Below are 23,460 nucleotides of genomic sequence, written 5' to 3'. Positions count from 1 at the left end.
TTGTATTATTAAATACATGGATGATGTCGTAGTATCCTTGCTATCAAAGTGGCGCAACCAAAAGCGTGACATTCTGGCAGACGGTAGTAAGGCTGTTATTCTACCTGCAACCTGACGTTACCGAGCCCTACGTCCGGATATGGTTACTCCACTATGTACAGTCGCACACAGGGGCCTCATGAGTTTCAATAAACCATGTACATCGCAGAACTTTAAAAAGATGGCCCAGAAATATTCTCATAGTGAGTAACGGTCCTTATGGTAGGGTGTTTGTATGTTCATATAGTCTCTGGCTAGGTGATAGGGAAGATTTATTGTCGGTCTAGACTTTCCTCTTGAAGAGAGGAGTTACTTCGTTGTTAGTATAGCTCACAACCGACAAACAACTCTCACATCAAATTAAATTTTGGTTTTGTCATGAGTACAAACCCCAATGAAAATTAACTGAAGTATTTAAACTCCGGGTCGTCTCACAAGGAATTACAATGAAGTGCTCAATTATTGGCTATGAAAATGCAAGGGGGGTTTGATTTGGAAATTGACAAGAAAATGTAAATGGCAAGAAAAGTAAATCAAGTAAGTAATTAAAGAAAGCAAGTAATAAAGAGATACATTCATGCCAAGGATTGAGATCATAGGCTTTCCATCCTAGTCACTAACTACAATAACTGACAATAATTTATCTTATTTTGTAATCTCCAATGTTGGAAGAAAGTGTAAGTTATCTTCCATTAGTGAAAGTCAAACAAGACTAGCTAATCTCAATCCAGATATCCTAATCAACTCACTAAGTGAATTAGCAAGAGATTAGAGTTAATGGAAATAATACTAGCTAATAACTCTAGATCACCAACATAGATTGGGTCTTCATGACTCAAGATTGCCCAATTACTCTTCCCAAGCCAAGAATGCTCAAAATCTACTCTAAAGCCCAATCAAGTATTTTGTCAAACACTTGGTGGGTGTACAAAGAAAGCATAATAAATGTGCAAGAATAATAAATCTACCAACTACCAACTGCAAGAAAAGTAAATTAACAATTCAAATCATCAATAAAAGAAACATCAACATCAAATTGCATTAAAAGAGATCTAAATCCAACATGAGCATCCATGAACATAAAAGAGAGCATAAAAGGAAAATTAACACTACAAACTATGAGAGTCAAAGAGTAGAAGCAAGAATTCACAAAGGAATTAAGATGAAATCATGAAATTGGACCTAGATCTAAGATGGAATTATCCTAAGAACCCTAATTCTAGAGAGAAGAGGGAGCTTCTCTCTCTAGAAACTAAACTACATGATGCTAAGCTACAACTAAGTGCTCCCCCTTTGCCCAAGCTTGAATTCTACATGAAATAGCATCAGAAATGAGTTGGATTAGGCCCAAAATGCTTCAAAAATCGCCCCCAACGTTTTGCCTTTAAGTGAGTTACGTGCGAGTATCAGCGCGTACGCGCCATGTGCGCGTGCGCGTCTATTGGCTATTTCTTCATCCGCGCGGACGCGTCATATATGCGTGCGCGTCTCTATGCGAAGTCACTTTTGCGTGTGCGCCTTTTACGCTTGCGCGCCCATCGATGCATTCCCGATTCTTGTTTCCTCATGCATTCTCCACTTTGTATGCTTCTTTCCTCATTTCTTCTGTCCAATACTTGCCTTATGAACCTGAAATCACTCAACAAACATATCAAGGTATCGAATGGAATTAAAGTGAATTAAAATCACCAATTTAAGGGCTTAAAAAGCATGTTTTTACATTTAAGTATAAATTAAGGGAGAATTACAAAACCATGCTATTTCATTGAATAAATGTGGAAAAAAGTGAATAAATCCCCTAAAATAAGCACAAGATAAACCACGAAATCGGAGTTTATCACCAAGTAGGATGGAAGTCCGCCCTATAAGGTAGCCTTTAGTACCTTAGAGTTTACAGTTTCTCTCTACGGAACATCTTAATAAATTCTCTCTCTCTAAGGGACTTTTCTACCCTTAGACTTTTAAATAAATCTAGTGCCCAATCTATTTATCTGAGTCTCTTAAGTCTTCTGTCACAAATTACCACTTTACCCTTACTACTTTATAAATTTCCTATTTTATCCTGTTTACACTAACTTTCTCTTTAACTCTTCGCCTTAGGTTTTATAGTCATTCTTTTACCCCTAAATTTACTAATTCAATTAAGAAAGATAGCCAAAGAGCGAAACTCATCTGTCCTGCTTCTCTAATAATATGGGATGAGGCACCCATGACGAATAAGTTGGCACTTGAAGCCCTTGATAGGACTTTTCGAGATTTAATGAGTTCAAATGTGTCTTCGGCTCGTGATATTCCCTTCGGTGGGAAAGTTATTGTGCTTGGTGGTGATTTTAGACAAGTGTTACTAGTTATTCCTAAAGGAACTCGTGCTGAAATAGTTACGGCTTCAATTAATTCGTCGTTTCTTTGGAAACATTGTAAGGTAATGTGGTTGACAAAAAAATCTTCGGTTACAAAAAGACTCCTTGGTGTAAAATTTGGATGAAGTAAAAGAATTCTCTTATTGAATTTTAAAAATTGGTGAAGGTTCTTATGCGGTTCAAAAAGAGGATGAAATTATTGTTGATATTCCAAGTAATTTACTTGTTCCTCCAACTGACAATCTTATTCAGGATATTGTTTCAACTATATATTCACATATTGATGATAACCATGGTAATGCTTTGTATTGTTAAGAACGTGCTATACTTGCTCCTACTGTTGATATTGTGCAGCAGATAAATGATTTTGTTGTTGATACACTTCCTAGGTTAGAAAAAGGTTTATTTGAGTTCTGACTCTATTTGTAGAAGTGATTGTCAAGATGGGATTGAAATTGATTGGTTGACAACTGAATTTTTGAATTAGATTACATGTTCAGGATACCAAATCATGTTCTTAAATTGAAAAAATGTGCTCCTATTATTTTGCTAAGGAACATAGATAAGGCAAATGGATTGTGTAATGAAACTCGACTCATTGTTCAAGATCTTGGAGATAATATTATTGGTGCTGAAATTGTGTCTGGAAGTAATATTGGTGTCAAAGCTTTTATTCCTCGGATGAATTTAGTACCGAGTGATTCTGGTATTCCTTTTAAATTTCAGCGCAGGCAATTTTTAATTAGTCTTTGTTTTGCGATGACTATTAATAAGAGTCAAGGGCAAACTTTATCTCTAGTTGGTATTTATCTTCAACAAGCAATTTTTTCTCATGGACAGTTATATGTTGTGATATCTATAGTGACAACAGGATCAGAATTGAAGATATTATTGTCTAATAAAGATGATAACTATTGGAACTCCACATCTAATGTTGTTTATAAGGAAGTTTTTCAAAAAATATAATTTGGTAAGTGGATTATTCAACAGAATTCTTTATTTAGTATATTTTTTTCATACCCCTATGGATCCTACTTTTTCCTAATTCTTATTGTCTTCTGCGTTTGGGTTTCGTTTTGTTCCATATGCCATAAATTCTATATTCGGCTATCGTTCAGAAGAGGTGCCATGGGTCTACTGACTGAGTGTTCTTTGTTGATATGCAGGTTTAACATTGCTGACAATGGATTTGGATTAGGGTGTTATTGACGATGATGACCACCTTATTAGAGGAAAACAAAATGTCTATTTGAAAGGTTCTACTATTATTATTTTAGTTTGGTTGTATTTCTTTAATGTCTATTTTAAGACAAAGATTTTTACTAATGTAAAAAGTTATAATATGAGACAATTAAAAAAGTTGAGCTTATGTCATGAATAAAAATTTTCAACTCGTGCGTTGCACGGGTCTTCTGCTAGTATATATATATATATATATATAGTGCTGTGATTGATTGGCTTGTATGTGTGTATGTATGTTTTCAAGAAAAAAGAATTTTCGGTTTCTCAAAGAAACGTGTTACGGTTTCGAGTAATTGTATTATTAAATACATGGATGATGTCGTAGTATCCTTGCTATCAGAGTGGCGCAACCAAAAGCGTGACATTTTGGCAGCGGCATATAGTCTCTGGCTATGCAGGATGGAAGTCTACCCTATAAGGCAGCCTTTAGTACCTTGGAGTTTATAGTTTCTCTATACGGAACATCTTAATAATTTCTCTCTCTCTAAGGGAGTTTTCTGCCCTTAGACTTTTAAATAAATCTAGTGCCTAGTCTATTTCTCTGAGTTTCTTAAGACTTTTGTTACAAATTACCACTTTACCCTTACTACTTTATAAATTTCCTATTTTGTCCTGTTTACACTAACTTTCTGTTTAACTCTTCGCCTTAGGTTTTATAGTGATTCTTTTACTCCTAAATTTTCTAATTCACCATTATACACTCATATTTTTCCAAAAAGACTTTTTTACCCTTTTATAAGTTAATTAACCGTTTTTATGTCGTACTTTATCTTAAATTTACTATTATATCCCTAAGTATTTTAAGTAAATATTGTTTAGTCTTATCAGTGACAAAATTATCAAGTTGACCTTATGACTCCACTTTTACCAATTTACTCCTGACACTTTTAATTAATATTAATTTTACCCTTAATTACCCAAAAGACTATTTCATCCTTAGATTACTTTTCTTACTTTATTAATTATCGTACTTCTACTTTTTACCCTAATGTTGCTACAACTTTTATTTAGGCGCAAAATTTTATTTCAATTATAATTTTGACCCAATTCTTTTATATAATTACAATTTTACCTCTACGACTATTAAGATCACAATTTGCACCTAACTTATCTTAATTATATTTTTAGCCCTCTACTTCTCTTTAATGACCGAATTATCCTTTATATTGTATCATACTAACTCTATAAGACTAAAACTTGATTTCTAGACTCTTTTTAACCTTTTTATTCCACACTTTCTATACAAATTCGTGGCTGAATTTCCAGGAACATTTTTACATGTATCAAACTCAGGAATTCTTCAATCTCAGTCTACTTAAATCTACCTAAGATCCGTGTAAACTTAAGTATCGGAGTTTCTTGCAGGTACTACCTCACATTCTTACTCAAAGAGATCGGACGACTTCATTCTAATAGAGGAGACGTTAACATCACCACTAAAAGGAGTCCGGACCTCACATTCAGACCCAAATCACCAGTTTCAGGTAACCCTTGGAACAATTATTTGTATTTATTTTATCAAATTTTATTATAATTTTATATGTTTATTTAATTATGGTCGAGTTAAACAATTTAACTAATAATCTAACAGTTAAACTACTAACACGATTATCCAATATTTTAACTGAGTTAATTATTAGTTCGATTTTGATAACTATGTTCTCTAGTATTGTGCAAAACCCAAATGGATACAAATTCAAAAAGGGGAGGAGGTTTAGTTAATATTTCATACTATTGCCCCAAATATTAGATATGCAGAGTAAATTTTCATAATGGTCCCTGAGATTCATCTAATTACCCAATTCGGTTCTCAAGATTCTAATTTCACTATAGTGATCCTCCAGATAGAGCTCCAGGCACCCTGGGGTCCCTTCTGGTGCTGAGTCAGTGTTAGAGTGCTGATGTAGCCATCTTTTACTACGCAGGACAGATCCAATGGCTACTTGGCTAGGTGACGTGGATACATTCCCATTTGAACCCAATTTGGTCCCTCCCTTAAGAATTCAACCTTGAGACCTTCTAGACCAATGGAAACCTCTCTTCCCTCTTCAATCCTGATCAATTTTGTCGTGATTGCTTCACTCAATACCGTGACATGAAGTCAATGGATTTGTCAGCCACAATGAAGGCACAGACTCCTCACCGTCTCTTTCTCCTTGGTTTGAGGTGGTGCCACTACGCTCAAACTAAACGATGACTTTCTTGGTAGAGGAGCCACCATCGACGGTAGATCCACACTTTTCTCTTTTTTTCACAAACGAAGCTACTGTGCCTTCTCTTGTGCGGCATTGGAATCTTTAGCTTGGATTCTCTGCCACTAGAAAACCATTTTCATCTTCGTCCAGCTCCAACGACAGTACTACTTCACTCCCTGCAACATCAGAGTCTATGTCAGCAACTTTCTATGACTGAAAAATGAAGATCAAGTTGTGCACTTCGTACACCTTAGCCTTTCACTCTCCAATCATCTCCATTTTTTCCTGTCACCTCCAATTTGTCCTTCCTACTAGCTTTGCCTTCGTAACGTCCATACTGGAAATAACAGAACTTCCAAATCTTGTAGGTATCGGATGGAACAATCTTGAATATGAAGGGAATAAAAGGAGATTTGCATGTAGAAGTCTCGCATGCGGTGGAGGGCGATGATGACACGGGGAAAGAGGCGGTGCCACTTGGACCATGCGTTGCGATGATATAGGCATAGGAGAACGAGCATGGAACTAGCATTAAAAGGTGACTGGATAGATTTCTCTGTGATAATGCTATCGCCTCCCATCATGATTTCTCAACATCAATAACAAGGAGTTGAAGAAAAAGATAAAAAAGATGAAAAATACGAAAGAAAGCACTTTAAACATTTGGGACTAGGGTTGTATATTGGGAGAGGGACCAAATTGAATCCAAAATTAGACTTAAGATAGTCCAGCTTGATAAAATATGACCACATTAATACTCCGACGCTGCCTTAGCACCGGAAGGAACATTAGGGACTATTATAGTGCCCAAACTCTATCTGAAAGATCACTATAGTGAAATTAAGATATTAAAAACCAAATCAAATAATTGCATGAATTTCACATACTACCGTGGAGATTTACTCTAGATATGCATGGTCCCAACTGAAATAGGAATGGAGAGTGTTTTTTGTTTTTTGACCCAACTAGGAAGGGAGATTGAACCGAGTAAAGAGAACGGCTCTGTTGCAAGGGCTTGGGTGGGCCTCCATCTACGGGCTATCTGTTCACCATCTTATATTGGCCTAAATTCAGACATTACCTGTTTCTGTATAGTTTCAGGTTCGATTTAAAACACACCAAAAAAGAAGTCCAGACCAAAATGAGAACTTCAAAAATCTGAATTGATAGTTTGAGACTCGATCGGCCATGACAAAAAAAAAAAAAAGAATTCATCGGCTGAAAATGAAAAGCAAAATATAAAAGAAAAAGAAAAAAAAAGAGTCAGAGAGACGCTCCGGCAGTGACTTGTGACTTGTGACTTGTGATCCCTGAAGGGACAAAAAATCCTCGAAAAATAATCAAATAAAAAAAATACAAATAATAATAATAACGAAAATGAGGAAAGCGATTGAGATGAGAAAACCTAGACAGATCGATCGCGTGGACGACAGAAACGAAATTTGGCAGCAAAAGTGGAGCTTTTCTGTGATTGTCAATGCCATCATCATATTCATATGAATGAAAAGCGCAACCACCACAACCTCCTCCTGGTGATACCGCTAATCTCCGCCGCCTCCGCCTAGTTGTCAACGTCTGCATCTAATCGGAGAGGATGGAGCTGGCACAGTTGGAAGCATTGTGCGAGAGGCTGTACAACTCACAGGACTCGGTGGAACGTGCTCATGCGGAGAACACTCTGAAAGTGTTCTCCATGAACACTGAATACATTTCCCAATGCCAGTACATTCTGGATCACGCCCTGACCCCCTACGCTTTGATGCTCGCCAGTTCCAGCTTGTTGAAACAAGTCACTGAACACAGCCTTGCCTTGCAGCTTCGCCTTGACATATGGAGCTACCTCATCAACTACCTTGCCACTAGAGGACCCGAGTTACAGCCCTTTGTCACTGCTTCCTTGATTCAACTCCTCTCTCGACTCACCAAATTTGGATGGTTTGATGACGACCGTTTCCGCGACATTGTCAAAGAATCTATGAACTTCTTGACTCAGGTCATTCATCTCAACTCATTTTGCTTTGCGTTGATATCAATTACCCTAATTCGCTCAATGAGACCAAAAGAAAAAACCTATTCCACTCTTCTATTTGCTAATATAATTAACTCTCTAAGACCACTCACAGTTTCATAATAGAAACTAGGTCCTCCATCAGAAATCTGGAGGTACAAGTTGGTCAACTGAGCAAGAGAATCCCTGAGAACCCTTCTAATACTCTCCCAAGTAACAGAGAGGTAAACCCAAGAGAAGAGTGCAAGGTCGTCACTGAGGAAGCTGAGGCTGAATCTGAAGGGGATACTCTGGCATTGAGCACCAGTAAGGAAGTCCTTACTGGGCGTTCAACTCCCAAAGAAGCACCATCACTAGCGTTGAATGCTAGTAAGGGAGTCCTTACTGGGCGTTCAACGCCCAAAGAGGCACAAAAGCTGGCGTTGAACGCCAGTAATGGGGTAGCTAGGAGTTCAACGCCCAATAAACACTTTCCTATTAAAGAACTGAAGGCAACTAAGGCTCATGAGGAGACCATAGAAGTTCCATTGAATGCCTTGTTGCAAAACATGGATTGTGAGGATCACTCCTCCTCTGATAAGGAAGAGGAAACTAGAGAAGAGCAAGTTGCTCGGTAACTAGGAGTCCTCATGAAGCTAAATGCCAAGTTATTTGGAACAAAGACATTAGAGGAAGAGCCCCCAATGCTCAACAAGGAACTCAATGCTTTGGTTCAACAGAAACTACCTCAGAAGCTGCCGGATCCCAAACGCTTCCTAATTCCTTGAACCATAGGCACCATTACCTTTAAGAAGGCTCTGTGTGACCTAAGGTCAAGCATAAACCTCATGCCACTCTCTGTAATGGAGAGGTTGGGTAAAGGATGTCTTAGTAAAGGTTGAGAACCTTTACATCCATGTAGATTTTATAATCTTGGATATTGGGGAAGACAAGGATGAATCCATCATCCTTGGAAGACCTTTCCTAGCCACGACTAATTCCATCATTGATGTAGAAAAGGGAGAGCTGATTCTACAGTTATGGGAGGACCACATCTTGTTCAAGATGCCTAACCCTAACTCTCCCTCTAATAAAAGAGAGATAGTTATACAACACCTAGTGTTCCAACCCTTTCTCTCAGTGTAAAGCTATAGAGAGCCCTCAGACACCAATTCTAAGTTTAGTGTTGGGCAGCCACCATCAAGCACTAAGAATAAAGGTACTAAGAAAAAAGTACCTAAAGTCTAGAGGAACAAAAAGATCCCCATTAAAGGCATCTCACTTGGCATGAGAGTTGTCTTCACCAACAATCCAGTCATTCCACACACAGTGAACAAGATCCTGTCTCTAGAGCATGTGGAGCTCATCCATGAGAGCACAGATAAGAAGTTCACTGTAAGGGGCTTCTGACCCCCTATCCATCTCCATAAGGAGCTAACCGTCAAGCTAGTGACCTTAAAGAAGCGCTTTTCGGGAGGCAACCAAATCATAATTAGTTATTTTCTGTTTTTCTTTAAGTTCATTTTACAAAATTATTTCTTTAAGTTTGTGATCATGTGCAGTAGTTAGAACAAAAACAGAGATAGTTAGAACTAGAAACAGAACACCCTGGAGTAGGTACCTTACTAGCGTTGAACGCCAGACAAGGAGGCAAGAGTGGGCATTCAACACCCAAAAAGAGTAGCCAAGCTGGCGTTGAACGCTACACAGGGTATCCCTAATAGGCGTTCAATGCCCAAGCAGAGCAGCATTGCTGGCGTTGAACGCCAGCCAGTAGGCAGAGACCTGGCATTGAATCCCAGGAAGGAGGTCTCCTATGGGCGTTCAACGCCCCATGAGGAGCGTAAAGTTGGCGTTGAACGCCATCCAGGAGTAGGAGCTGGGCGTTCAATGACCACAAGGGGGCAGGGAATTTGAATTTCCTAGCCTCTCAGGACCAGTGGGTCCCACAGAATCTCCACCTACCCCACCATTTTTTCTCTTTTACTTTCACTCTTTCCCACACACTTTTCCCCAAAAACCCTCAACTAATCACATCCATATCTCTTCCCAAAACCATCATAACTCCCACTAACCCCCACCCACTTCAAATTCAAAATTTTCCACCTAATTCCCCTCTTCCATTCGAACCCTACCCCATCCCCCCTTATAAATACCCCTTCCTTCGACCCTTTCAACACACAATTCATCCACTAAAGCCCTCACTTGGCCGAATCACACTCTCCCTCCATCTCCCCTATTCTCCTCTTCGTCTACTACTTTCTTCCCTTGTGTTCATATTTTGCTCGAGGACGAGCAAAGCTTTTAAGTTTGGTGTTGGAAAAGTCTTGCTTTTTGCTTTCCATTCACACTTATGGCACCCAAAGTCAGAGAATCCTCTAGAAAGAGGAAAGGAAAAGTTATTGCTTCCACTTCTGAACCTCAGAAGATAGAGAGATTCATCACCAAAACTCATCAAGACCACTTCTATGAAGTAGTGGCTAAGAAAAGAGTGATTCCTGAAGTCCCCTTTAGGCTAAAAAAGAATGAGTACCCGGAGATCTGACGAGAAATCTGGAGGAGAGGTTGGGAAGCCCTAACCAATCCTATCTTGAAAGTTGGAACGTTGATGATGCAAGAGTTCTATCCTAATACATGGGTCTCTAAAAACCATGACACTAGTGAACTGACATCCCAAAAATTGGAGCACCATGGTCCGAGGGCGACCCTTAGATTTCGGCTCGAAAAGTGTAAAGTTGGCACTTCATTTTCCAGTAGTGCAAGGAGACCCACATCCTTAAACTAGAAGAGTCAATTTTGATCAGAGGTTGGATCAAATCCTTTCAGACATTTGTGTAAAAGGAGCTTAGTGGAAGAGGGATGCTCAAGGCAAGCCTATCCAACTGAGAAGGCTTGACCTCAAGCCCAAAGCTAGAGAATGGGTGGAATTCATCCAATGCTCCATCATCCTTACTAGAAATCGGTCAGAAGTGACCATGACAGAGCCATCATGATTCATTGCATCATGATTGGGAGTGAGGTGGAGGTACATGAGGTAATACCTCAAGAATTGTACAAGAAAGCTGAAAAGCCTTCCACCTTAGCAAGGTTGGCTTTTCCCCACCTTATATGTCACTTATGCATTCAGCTGGGATTGTCATAGAAGAAGACATCCCCATTGAGGAGGACAAGCCCATCACTAAAAGAAGGATGGGGTAGACTAGAAAGCCTACACATCCACCTCAACAAGAGCATCTGGAGCTGTCACAACAAGAAATTCCTGATATGCCTCAAGAGATGTATTTTTCTCCCCAAGGCTATTGGGACTAATTGGATACTTCTCTAGGAGAATTAAGCTCCAACATGGATTAGTTGAGGATGGGACATCAAGAGCATTCTACCATCCTCTATGAAATAAGAGAAGATCAAAGAGCCATAAGGGAAGAATAACAGAGACAGGGGCGTGACATAGAAGACATCAAGCACTCCATGGGATTCCAAAGAGGGAATAGCCGCCATCACTAAGGGGGTCACGTTTCATACTTCCCTTTGCCTATGTCATTTATCTGTTTTCCATGTATTTTATCTTATTGTCTGTTTCTAGTACATGATCATTTTTATTTTATGTATTAAAGCTATAAAATATTCCATATATCTCTCACCTTACATGAAAGAAAATTTTATTTGAAAAAGAATAGGGAGATACTTAAATTTTGAGTTATATAATAAGAATAGTTCAATTATCTTGATGTGGTGGCATTGCTTTTACTCTCTGAATGCACAAAATAAATAGTGCATGTTTGATGTTGGAGTTAAGAATGTTGGCTCTTGAAAGAATGATGAAAAAAGGAAAAGTATTATTAGTAATCTGAAAAATTGAAAAATTGATTCTTGAAACAAGAAAAAGCAGCAAAAAGAAAAAAGAAAAAAGAAGCAAAAAAAAAGAAAAAAAAGAGAGCAGAAAAAGAAAGAAAAAGAAAAAGCCAATAGCTCTTTAAACCAAAAGGCAAGAGCAAAGGTCAAAGGCTTTGAGCATCAATGGTTAGGAGGGCCTAAAAGAAATAAAACCTTGGCCTAAAAGTTCAAATGAGCCACTTTCCTAACTATATGCTTGTGGTGTGAAGGTGTCAAGTGAAAAGCTTGAGACTGAGCAGTTAAAGTCATGATCCAAAGCAAATAGTGTGCTTAAGAACCTTGAACACCGCTTTCTGGGGATTCTAGCAAAGCTAAATCACAATCCGAAAGGGTTCACCCAGTTAAGTGTCTGTGGCGTTTATGTATTTGGTGGTAATACTGAAAAACAAAGAGCTTAGGGTCATAGCCAAGACTCAAAGAATCCGTGTTCAAGAACCAAAAAGAACTGAAATAGGAGAGTCAATAATATCATCTGGATTCTAAGTTCCTAAAGATGCCAATTATTCAGAGCTTCATAGGAAAGTGAGATGCCAAAACTATTCAAAAGTGAATAGCCACTAGTCCCGCTCATCTAATTGAAAGTGAGCTTGATTGAAGAATCTGAGATTTATTGTATCCTTCTCTTCCTTTTAATCCTATTTGGTTTTTGGTTGCTTAGGGACAAGCAACAATTTAAGTTTGGTGTTCTGATGAGCAGATATTTTATATGCTTTTTGGCATCATTTTCATATAGTTTTTGTGATGTTTTGTTTAAGTTTTACTCTATTTTCATAGGTTTTAGTGAAAAATTCATATCTTTGGATTCTACTTTGATTTGTTGTGTTTTATGATGTTTTCAAGTATTTTCTGGCTAAAATTAAGGAGTTTTGGCAGAGTCTGATTCAGAGACAAAGAAAGGATTGTAAATGCTGTCAGATTCTGACCTCCATGCACTCGAAGGAGCATTTCTGGAGCTTCATAATTGCGAATGCGTGCTTTCAACGGCTATAAAATTCTAACATCCAGGGCTTTTCAGAAATATATATTATTCTATACTTTGCTTTGGAAATGAAGGCCCAAAACTGGCGTTCAATGCTAGCCACCCCAACCTATTCCTGGCATCCAACACCTAAAAGGGAGCAGCTAGCGTCCAACGCCCATTCAGGAGTCCAAAGCTGGCATCTAATGCCCCAGAGGGAGTACCAACACGTGGCCTTCCTCAACCTCAACCCAAACACTCACCAAGTGGGTCCGGAAAGTGAATTTTTTCACTACAAGACTAGTTTATCGTATTTCTATAATCCTTAGTTATTAGATTAGTATATATAGAACAAGGATCACCTTTGTACAGGACTTAATGCCATATTTTTGAACACATTACTATTTTCAATAAGCTATGAGTCACTAACCTCCTAGGTTAAGGTTAGGAGCTCTGCTGATTCTTATGGATTAATAATATCACTATTCTATTTCAATCTATGCTTGATTCCATTCTAAGATGTATCTTCATTCTTCATCCTAATGAATTGGGAGTGTAACTTGACCGTCATCCCTATTTCACATGGGTTCTTGTGAGTCCTTGACAGGATAGTACTGAACCACAAGCTTGATTATACATCTCTTAGACGACTAATCCACAACTTCGTTGGGTACTTGGAGACATCAGTGCAGCCGAGGTACGCGGCAATTATGGCCTTTATGGTATAGGCTAGAACTAGGATGCAGCATTCTCTGATCCGAAAGATCCGACCTTGTCTGTGGCGCTTTCAGTAGGATCACCTAGGGAATGGACTGCAAGAGCTTTACCACCGTTCAGATTGGATGACCACTGACCCAGCGTTTGATCTGAAGCAGAAGAGGCTAATGACCACTGACCTGGTGTTAGTAATTTACAGCCTGCCATGTAATGAATCATCAAAAGTTAAAGTTGATGGTGAGAAAAGTTGATTCAGAAGGAAGAAGCATCTTTGAAGCCTCAACCGTTCTCTCATCACTAATGTCACATCTATCTTGTAACATTTTATTTATTTATCTATTTTATGCATTTCTCACAACAACTATCATCTTTCCAAATCGCCTAACTAAGATCTACAAGGTAGCCATTGCTTGCTCAAACCAACAATCTCCGTGGGATCAACCCTCACTCACCTGAGGTATTACTTGGACGACCCGGTGCTCTTGTCGGTCTATCTGTACGAATATTGCAGAATCAATTTCGTGCACCAATCTTGTATTGGCCTTTATTTGTTTTTTTGTCCTTAACACTCACAAAGCTTGTAGTTTCAGCCACCACAATGACACCATTGTTTTTCACTTTTTGCATCACTTATCGCCGCTTAGTATAAAATCTGTACCCATTGACGACATAAGCAGAAAATGATTTTGCAACTTTATTTGGACCCTTAGACAATTGTCGTATCCAACTAGGAACATCATCAGTCATGGGACGTCTTGTAAACCATTGTATTAAGTCTTCATTCTGATTTTTAATGACATTCTACTTTTGCTTCCACTTGCCTTACTTTTGTTGCTCACCATGTTCTCTACAAGGGATGTATATTATTATGCAATACTACCAAAATTAGTCTAAGGAATAAAACTGATGAGAAGTGCGAATTTACCTCATGTAAGGCTCCACGTTAACGCAATTTTTCAATACATATGCATTAGCTTGAAGGAATGACTTCTTGTCCAAAATAATTAGTTGCCCTTTTTTCTACCCAATGGACTTCCTTTGTTTGTGAACAAATTTGACTCAGGATCTTTGGTTGAAGTGCCTTCATCATTATTCCGAAATACTCTGTTGAATCTTGTTTTCACTCCCTCATGTAAATATCTTGAACAAAATGTTAAACACTCTTTAGCCAAATAACCCTCCGTAATTGATCCTTCTGGACGACTTCTATTACATACATACCCTTTTAGTGTGCACATGTATCTCTCAATCGGATGCATCCATCAAAACTAGACGGGACCACCTAACCTTAAATCATTAGCTAAATGAATAGGCAAATGAACCATTATATAAAAAAAGGTAGGAAAAAAATCATCTCCAATTGGCACAAAGTCTCTACAATCTCTGACTCCAAACCATTAATCTCTTCTAAAAAGATTTCCTTTTGACATAGCCGACGAAAAAATGAACACAAGCGAACTAGAGGAACATCAACATGATCTAGAAGAATGCTCTTGATTGGTATTTGCAATAGGTAATGCAACATGAAGTGAGCATCATGAGTCTTGTAACCGTAAAGCTTTCTCTCTTGTTGTACATAACGAGAAATGTTTGAAGCACTTCCATCAGGCAATTTTGTTTTCTTCAAAACACCACAAAAAATGGATTTCTCCCATTTGGTCATGGAGAACCATTCTCTAGCAAGTTTAGTTCTTTTGCCTTCGTATTTATTGGGTGAAGATTCTTTCGAATGCCCATCTCCTTAAGATCATAACGAGCTTTTGCATGATCCTTTGTCTTTCCAGGAATATCCAATAAGGTACCAATCATACTGTCGACTATGTTTTTTTTATATGCATTACATCAAGGTTGTCCTTAATCATAGAATGCTGCCAATATGGTAACTCAAAAAAGATTGATCTTTTTTTCCATTGGCCTTTACTTTTGCTTTGCGTCTTCCCAAAGGCATTATCTACTGACTTTAGCATATCCAGGACCTCTTCACCTGTTAACATTTGTATTGGAGCCCTAAATTCTATTTTTCCATTAAAATATCTCTTGTTAAACCTTCATTCATGATCAACTAGCCAAAACTCCTATGGTCCATGTAAATTGTCTTTTGGCTATGTTTCAAGTAATAAAAAGAAGTATCATGGTTACAACAAGGGCAAGCTAACTTCCCTTTCGTACTCCAACCGGACAACATCGCATATGTTGGAAAATCATTGATTGTCCAAAGAAGTGCAACATGCATTTGAAAAGTTTCATTCTTAAAAGAATCATATGTATCTATCCCTGACACCAATAGCTCCTTTAGCTCTTCGATCAATTGTTGCAAAAAAATACTAATATTATTTCCTGGTGAACAAGGTCCAGGTATGAGTAAAGAGAGCATGCAATATTCTGACTTCATGGACATCCAAGGGGGAAAGTTGTACACCATTAAGACAGCTGGCCATGTGCTATGTGACATGTTCATAGTTCGAAAAGGATTAAAACCATCACTTGCCAACCCAAGCCTCAAGTTGCGAAGTTCTTTTGAAAAGTTTGGGTACCGACTGTCCAAGTTCTTCCATGCTTGGCCATCAGTAGGGTGCCTTATGCAACCGTCTTTCAAATGCTGATCATCATGCCACCTCAACACCTCTGCTATGTTTGGGCACATAAAAAGCTTTTTAATCCTTGGATTTAAAGAAAAGTATCTTAAGGTTTTCGTAGAAACCTTATGAACTTCATTTGGAAGTGCTAAGTCATCTTCGTTGCCATCCGTAGTAGGAGTCTGATTATTGATGTCTAGGCATATTAGGCTAGTTTCACAAGCCTTTTTCATTTGTTTTCATTTGGTTTCATGCACTTTCTTGAGCAATAACTAAGTATTGGATGAGAATTTCATGCATATCTTGATTCAATCAAACATGGTTAATTATGTGCATTCTCATGAGATTTATGCAAGATTTACTTGATTGCTATGAATGGTGTAAAATATTTTGATTTTGGAAGGGCTTTGATGCATTTTTTTGGTTGATGATAGGTGAAAAGAAGCAGAGGAATGACAAGAAAGATGTAGAGGAAGCAACATTGGTGGCCAAAGTTGGCTCACCAACGTGCCTCAAACGTGACAATAAGAAGAGGCAAGCAACGTTGGTGACCAAAGTTGGCTCACCAAGGGTTCGATGCTATGGAAATCGGTCCGGTTCCAGGTACTAGTTCAATGCTAAATTCTATCTCTCGCTGAGGAAGAAACTCAGGTATGTCGTCCGGGAAAACATCAAGAAATTCCTTCACCATTCGGATTCGTTCTAAGCTTAATTCACTGTCATTCGAGCTAGCGGCTAACAGAACGTACCCCTCACAATCACTCCCGTCTAATGTAACTCTTACAGAATTCAGATATAAGGTATGAGACAAAATCGGTTTAATATCTAAACTATCAGATGGAATAACAGCAGTTCTTTCATAGCAATCAAGGAAAACGTGATACTTGGACAACCAATCTAATCCTAGAATAATTTCTAAACCATATAGAGGCAAACAGATTAGATCATGTATAAAAGTCCTGTTCCTAATAGTGAATGGTACTTGCAGGCATGCTAAACTGGTCAAAGCATTTTGGGATGTAGGTGTATGGACAATTAGATCAAAGTTCAACTCAGAAAAATCTAGTCCCAACTCACGAGCAACAGTTAAAAAAATAAAGGAATGTGATGCACCCGAGTCATACAGTACAGTTAGAAATCGATTTTTGACATAACACTGACCTTGGATCAGGGCGTCTGATTGCATAGCATCATCAGTAGTCATAGCAAACACTCGACCTTGTTGCTGGGATTGTACTGGATTCCGAACAAACTTTCTTGGGTAGATCCTAGATGTGTGTCTAGATTCCTCACAAGTAAAACAAGCATTCGTTCCTTATAGTATCCAAATCTAACATAGCCATGGCCATGGAGATCATAACAGCTTTGAGGATAGCTGTGCCTCGCATCGATTCGCCGTTCAGAGCTCGATTAAACTATGCCTATTTGCAGTCATTGAGGTCTTATCCACACCAAACAATCAACATTAAGGTGATCAGTCTTAATATCTCAGGTAAGGCACGAACATTCCCAAAATAAGTGCTCATAGACATTCATGCCAAATGTATCTTAAAGATACCCTAACAGCATGAGACACACAACAGAGTATGCAATGAAGCATAGTCAGTCCACTCCCAAGGCTCTACTGGGAACGAACTGCTCTGATACCAAATTGTAACGACCCAAATTCTGGTACGTCATGATCATACTAGAAACTGAGCGCTACCAACTTGTCTTCCTAATTATTATCTATTATTTATTATATGAGCATGATTCGTTGTTAAAAGCGTAATTATTTTGTGAGATTTTTTTTAAACGTTTGGGATTAATAAACAGAATCATTCATAACCAAATCAAAAATAATAATAGGTAAAACAGTTATAAACAACCACACATAAAGCTACTAAAGCGAGGAAAAGTACGTTCTAAGTCTTCAAAACTCAAGTCAGGTGGATCGTCATCAAAAGGTGAAACATCATCTACTACTCCTCTGCACGATCAGTCATTGCCATATGACGTCTCTCTGGTTCCTCATCAAGCAGCTTCATAACAGGAGTCTCGTACACAGGATTTAAGTTAAAGTTTGCATACAAACATGGTGTATACGTTGGCTAGTCTCACAGTATATACATATAAACAGAGAACGAGATTCACCCTAGACTCAGAAGACTATCTAGAGCGGAATCCTTTTTGCGAATAGTCATCAGTGAACTACGGACGGGTACTCATGCTTCCATCTGAAGGGGGAAGGGAGAGAGAAGGGGTAAGAACTGGGGAGTTCTTAGTAGGGTCGGGGTTGTTAGTTACATTCATGTATTCGGTTTTGATTAACAGATAGATAATAGGATACAGTAAAGTAGTAAACAGAAGTTAAAAATAGATAGAAAAAATAGAAAACAGAACACAACAGAAGAAAACAAGGAAAATAAAGCACAGACATAGCACCCAAGCAGACAAACATAAAGAAATAGTTGACACACAAGAAGGAAAACAACAGAGAATGATGCGCAGACAAGAATGATGCATGTCTAGCCCTAGTACAGGCCATGAACTCATGTGTCGATTGGCTGCCCACAATCCCAACATTTATCCGGTCACGAGTAATCCCGATTTCCCGAATACGATTTTCTGTTCCTAAATAAATGCGCATATAATAATAGCTATTCATTTGAGACAGCCTCTGCTTACTACAGGAAAATATTAATATATTCTGCTCTGCTCTGCTCTGGAGAAGCGGAAAATAGCTGTAGGTAACTTAATTTCCCTACAAAAGCTCTGCGTTGCTTCAAGCAACTAATATATATATAAATATAGCTCTAGGTTGCATTAAGCAACTAATATATATATATAGCTCTAGGTTGCATCAAGCAACTAATATATATAAATATATATCTCTTTATTATATTACTCTTCTCTTTATATCTTTTTACTCTGTTCTGGTTTCTCTTTTCTCTGTATCTCTTTACTCTGCTCTGGTTACTTTATTCTCTATATCTCTTTACTCTGTTCTGGTTACTCCGTTCTTTATGTCTCTTTACTTTTCTCTAATTACTGTTCTTCTATAACTATACACTATAAGAAAATAAGCTTTCTGCCACGCTTTTAAAGCGTGCCGAAAAATGCTAAAAAGGGTGCCGACAGCTTTTCGCAACGCTTTTTGAGTTATTGGCATGATTTTGAAAGGGTCACATCCGCCAGCGTGCTGATTGCTCTACCGGCACACTTTTGTGGATCTATCGGCACGCTTTCTTTTTTGCCACGCTTGCAAGAGTTGCAAGCGTGGCCATATGTATTAACCTATCGGCACGCTTTAAAAGCGTACCGAAAAGTGAAAGATATCGGCGTGCTTTTGAAGCGTGCCAATAGTCGAAGAAATATGGACCTATTGCCACGCTTTTAAAGCGTGGCTATATCCCTATCATTAAAAAAAATTTGGCTTGTGCTTTTACACATATTCTAATGCACTCCAAAATTAATAAAAAACATTGACAAAAATCATTGAATATCATTTAAAATAAAGTCTCAGCAAGGATGCATAAATTGCATAAAGCTAAAACAAAACAATGCTTGATCCATTTATGCTCTTGAGACAAAATTTCTCTTTGAAGCCAAATAATTGCCTAGCATATAGCATTACAAGTTCTAAAATTTCATATAGATCAGATACTACAAATCACCTATAAACAGTTTGTAAAACAAGATGAATGCCGTTATCATTCTAGGTGACAGAAACAAGATAAATGCCAATATTGAACCAAAGAACATCTTGACCAACTACCTAAGTGGGTCATGCTCTTCTTCAGAAGTGCTGGTAGATGCATACATTGCTTTTGCAGATGGAAGAGCTTCTATCACTGCATCTGCCAGGTCTGTCATGAAGGAAGGGCTGAGACCAAGAGTAGGAACATACGCAGAGGAAAGAGATATTTGCACCAAATCTGAATGAGGGGCTTAAGGATAGTCGGCCATAGCCTGAGCTACCAAATACCTAGTTGTCATCTGTGAGAGTGTCCCTTTAACAGAGTCAGCAAGATCTAGAATCTCTTCTTCCAAATACTCTGCATCTAGACCTGAAGGATCTAATAACTCAGGAAACCTGGCATTGTGTTGTTTGTTGATCCTCCTAGCTATGTCTACTGCTTCCAATAAATTTCCACCATTATGAACTGCAAGGCTAAATGCAGCAACCGCCGAGGCTTCCCTTGGTTGATCAGTCAATGCTTTATGAAATGCTAGGATGCCAACCCTGAAAGCTTAGATTCCTAGTGAGACTTGCTTATTTTGTGAACTCTTGCATATATCACTAACGAATTAAACATGAAAGTAACAAATAGCATTATTCTCAGATTAATATGGAAGTAACAAATAGCATTATTCTCAGATTATCAGATAAGCTATATCCAAACTAGAATGAATATTTGTTACCAAAAACATATTAGTTCTTTTGTCCATCACCTCCATTACGATGCAAACAAGATAAGCAGAGGGCCCTAGTCTCTTTAACTTTGATTTATTTTGTCCCCTGTTCCATTGGATCCAAACAGTATAGCCTTAGATCTTTCACTTATCGATTTTGAGGTAACTTGTAGCTTTTCCTTTTGCTTTTGCTGTCAGTTGATAAACAACAAACACAAAACCTTGTAAAGCTTCCCCAAATTTCAGAAGAAGCAACATTAGAGAGAACATGTTGCTGCAACTGAAAATTGGGAAAGCAAAAGAAGAATATAAAAATCATCAGGCAGCAATATCATGCTATCAAATTGGAAAAAAAGGAAAGTAAGAGTGGGCCAGCCACTCATCCAAGATTATATATATTTATTGATTTATTGATATTCAAGTTACTCAGTGGATAACGATCGCGTGCCAATCCCTCTCTCCATTCTTTGAGCTCCGTGGTAATCCATTGATCTCACACCCTTTCTCTCTTTATTATATATAAAATATATAATGTTTGCTTGGAAGCTGAAATAAAATCAAAACCTGCAAAATAAAAGTGCAAGAGAAAGGTTATAACCTCTTTAAGATCAGCTGAAGTAATAATATCAAAGTCCTTAGGTATTTGCTTTAGTATAAGATCCTGGACACAACCTCCAACAAGATATACATCATACCCTACATGGTGAAGAAAAGGGTCAACAACTATGCAGTTCCCTCTCTAAAGTTAGAAAATAAACCTAGAAACCTCAGAATCTTGTGCCGATGTGATGTTCAAATAACCATAATTCTCACTTCTACTGCATTTGCTTTTGGAAGAAGCAAGTCCTTACCTGCTTTTTCAAAATAAATAAACAGAAAAAATAACTTATTTTTGTGTCAGCAAAAACATACATGAAGAGTGAGGAACAATGAAACATCACAGAAATATGCCAACAGCATAAAAACTAGAGTCTCCATTCCAGTAGGACAAGAGTATCAAAATGTATACAACTCACTACTGCCACAAGCAAAAATACTTTCAGGATTTTGGAAGATATTTAATATCTATTCCAGGAACTCATAAATATTATGATTTATGAACATAAGAAAAGACAAAATCTTATATACTCATTATCAAAATATCCGGTGATTGATTTGTATATTTTTATATAAATGAGAAATTCTTAGATGCTCCAAGAGAAGCAAATGTAGTTCTTGCTCTATTCTATTGATCCTGTGACACAGGTTATCTTTATTATCAACATGAATAAAGGCATAAACCCTGATCTTAAGTTAACATAAAGATCTTCCCCAGATCACCGATTTTCTCTGAGTTATGCTTTCTCTGAGTTCATGACAAGAGATCTTAAGCATGACAAGAGAATGAAAACCCCATTTCACCAATTATTTCAAATGACAGTGACACAAATCACAGAGGGAAAAAATAAAATATTAGTTATTAGTTCTTACCATACACAAGTATATATCCAAATACAAGAATCAGCCTCCTCCATATATTTATATGTTTAACTCATTTTTAATATATATTTTTTTATTCAAATTTTCTATGAATAATTGATCCAAATAACATTCTCAAGAATTTTCAAAAGAAAATGAAAAGAAAAAACAACAAACCTCATCAAGCATGGTTAAAAGCCTTGTGTTGGGACTCTCAACCGCAGCAGCAGCATGCTGATCTGTAAGAAATAAAAGGATCTTCATGATGAGAATGATTCAAGCACTCCAATGAGAAATCAATGCTTCCACGAAGAATAGCATCAAATATACCTTGTTTATTTTCTTCATACAAAAGACAAGAATAACATGTGAGAAAGATTAGAAAGCATAACTAGTCTCCAATCAATACAAATTACAAAATATCTAATAATGAACAAGAAAACAAGCTTCCAGAACCATGCACACACATCTGAAATGAAGTGAAGTTCAAGAATCACACAAACCAGGGAACAGTGAAATAGATTTTTACGATAAAAATCAGATCCTAAAATTTTCCTAAATTTAATGTGTCAATATTTGAACTTTCATTTTCACATCACTGCAACATAGGAACAACGAAACAGCCAGGAAACCAAACTAATGGCCCTTATCACAGGATCAGAGAAACAGAAGGAAGAAATACTTACTTTGTAGTGTTTATGGTGAGGGTTGAGCACCGATTGAGGGAGAGGCAGCGACGATTGAGAGAGGAGCGAGAGAGAGGCAGCATCTTTAGTGTTTAGGGTTTGCGAGAGAGAGATCGCTGAGGGAGGGCACGCCGATGCAAGGAGCGCCGATGGGGCAGCGCCGATAGAGGGTTGCGAGAGAGGGTTCGAGGATTACGAATCCGATGAGGAGGCTTGCGATGAGGGTACGAGGGTTGCGACAGAGCGGGTGCGAGAGAAGGTGCGATAGAGGGCTGCGAGAGAGGGCTCAGAGAGAGGGCTGGGTGTGAGGGTTCTCAACGGTCATGAAAATGAAGGGCTACGTAGAGGATGTGCATGGGTTCTCATCAGCAGTGATGAATTGGGACATGGTAGTGATGAAGATGAAGGGGCTGGCAGCAGCGAGTTTGGAGGCTTGAGTAGTGAAAGGATTGTCACTTCTTTAGGGTTGAAGTGTTTAATTGGGAAAAATTTTGTGAAAAAAAATGGGTGAAAACTATGTCGCTACGCTTTTTCTTAGAGTGCCCATAGCAAGACAAATCAGCCACGCTTCAAAAGCGTACTTATTTCTCTCTATGGCCACGTATCCAAATCAATAATCAGTCGCCATCCTCATAAAAGCGTGCCGATTTCTCTCTATGGCCACGCTTTTGATGCGTGGCAAGAAAAGAGTGGCCAAATCAGTAATAAGTCGTCACTCTCATAAAAGCGTGGCCATAGACCACTTTTGGGCACGCTTTAAAAGCGTGTCAAGAAAAAAGTGTGCCGACAGGCCTTTTTTCGTGTAGTGTAACGACCCAACTCCTAGTATGCCATGGTCATACAAGAAGCCAAGTGTTACCAACTTGTTCTTCCTAAATATTAACTATTACTTAATATATGAGCCTGATCCTTGTTAGAATGTTGCCAATTCTACGAGTAACTTTTTTTGTTGC

At 38.1% G+C, this 23,460-nt stretch overlaps 1 long non-coding RNA gene across 3 annotated transcripts; it reads right to left on the bottom strand.

Moving 5' to 3' along the window:
* Positions 1–19,432: 19,432 nt before the first annotated feature.
* LOC112705763 (uncharacterized) lies at positions 19,433–23,014 on the bottom strand. Of its 3 annotated transcripts, none has more exons than XR_011864462.1 (5): positions 22,508–23,014; positions 21,999–22,060; positions 21,122–21,214; positions 20,373–20,927; positions 19,433–20,250 (listed from the first exon to the last, which is right to left on the bottom strand). It is a non-coding gene; the product is annotated as an uncharacterized lncRNA (long non-coding RNA). The 3 variants fall into 3 exon arrangements; XR_011864463.1 differs by having other exon boundaries at positions 19,433–20,193; XR_011864461.1 differs by having other exon boundaries at positions 19,433–20,193; positions 20,403–20,927.
* Positions 23,015–23,460: the final 446 nt, after the last annotated feature.

This window comes from Arachis hypogaea, chromosome 8 (genome assembly GCF_003086295.3).
Source record: "Arachis hypogaea cultivar Tifrunner chromosome 8, arahy.Tifrunner.gnm2.J5K5, whole genome shotgun sequence".
NCBI classification, from domain to species: domain Eukaryota; kingdom Viridiplantae; phylum Streptophyta; class Magnoliopsida; order Fabales; family Fabaceae; genus Arachis; species Arachis hypogaea.
Note: the sequence above shows the minus strand (reverse complement) of the source record. Positions and strands in the feature narration are given on the sequence as shown.